At 49.4% G+C, this 1,416-nt stretch overlaps 1 pseudogene; it reads right to left on the bottom strand.

The window, feature by feature from the left end:
• Positions 1–241: 241 nt before the first annotated feature.
• On the bottom strand, positions 242–813 carry LOC107148755 (annotated as a pseudogene).
• Between the last annotated feature and the right edge of the window lie 603 nt (positions 814–1,416).

Below are 1,416 nucleotides of genomic sequence, written 5' to 3'. Positions count from 1 at the left end.
GCTAAGACCCGGGGAGGGGGTTCCCCGTGGATTTTGATGGATTTCTAGTGATCTAATCACTGAGCAAATGTTTGATGTACAATGCGGGTGAACACCTGTGGTCTGCCATTCCAACCCTGCTCCTCTGGGCACTAATGTGCACACACGCATGTGCAGAATCTTTATCTATGATTAGCTCCTCTGTTTCTCCCCAGCGCTTTGGTTTCTAAATCTTCTTTTTGTTTTGATTTGTCTTCAGAATTCAAAATCTCTGTATTAACAGTAAGATCCAGGGTTGGTTTTTGTAGCCAGGGCTGGCCCTCCGGTCGCTGGCATGCTTAAATTTCCAGCCCTTGGAAAGGACATAGGGCTTGGTGTGGCTGTATGGGGTCCTGGGAGCCTCACCAAATGCCCGTACACCTCTCAGGACTGTGCCACGGCCCTTGGGGGAATCCAGGGCCAGCTGGTCGAAGGTGAGGATCTTGCCCACGGCCTTGAAGATGAGGCTGTGCGCTTGGCTGCTTATGCCCAGTGCCCACACCTTCAGTTTGGGCACCGCCTGAACACAGTCCTCATCTGTTATGGTCCCCACAACCACAGCCGTTTTGGTTTCTCCACCAAGATGCTTCATCTTCCCGATCATCCAGGAGAAGGAGAAAGGTCGCCTTTTGATGAGACTCAAGAACAACCTCTGCAGTACAACTCGGTAGAAAGTGGAATTGGCTGGTGTAGCCAGAAACCTGTACAACTTGACCAACAGCCTTAGGTAATGTCCTGGCTCTTGGGTTCCTTGAGTCAAACCTTTCAGTCCTTGTGGTGGATGTCCACTCCCATGATGGCGCTGCAGTTCGGCCTGGTCCAGAAAGCCCTAAATCATTCTTCATCTTCTCCTTTAAGAGCAAATTAATGACAGAAAGGAAGATTGGGCCCACAGCCCAAGGAACGGCTTGCTGAAGACTGAGAGGTACCCAAGCCCCCTTTGTGCAGAGGTAGAAGTTCCAATTTCGTCATGTCAGCCCTCCTCACCAGGCACAGTCCAAACGGCTTCTTCTCCCAGGTCCCCAAGGCAGGAAGGATTGCCATCCATTCAGATGCCCAAGCCAGGAACCTGGTATCAGCCATGATTTTTTCCTTCTCTCTAGGTTGTCAGAATGGGACAAGGAGCCCGTCACATGTATTCGGCAATTTAAGTGACAAATTTTTTAAAAAGTGAAAGTTACTGTTCTTTGGAGTTTTGTTTTTTTTTTTCCCCTCTTAGTTGCATGTCTACAGGCATCAAAATGGCCTACACTTCAGAAATCAAAATGTCCTGCTTCTCCCTCCTTGGACCCCACATCCTGCCTGTGCTAGCTCCTAAATCCCTCTTAAGCCTGTCTACTCTGATCCTTTCTCTTCAGCAGATGAGTCCTTTCTCCTCAAGGTGACTGGCTCCAAGGT

This window comes from Marmota marmota, unplaced genomic scaffold, assembly GCF_001458135.2.
Source record: "Marmota marmota marmota unplaced genomic scaffold, marMar, whole genome shotgun sequence".
In the NCBI taxonomy this organism is placed as follows: Eukaryota; Metazoa; Chordata; class Mammalia; order Rodentia; family Sciuridae; genus Marmota; species Marmota marmota.
The sequence above is the reverse complement of the archived record's forward strand: the minus strand, read 5'-3'. Positions and strand labels throughout refer to the sequence as shown.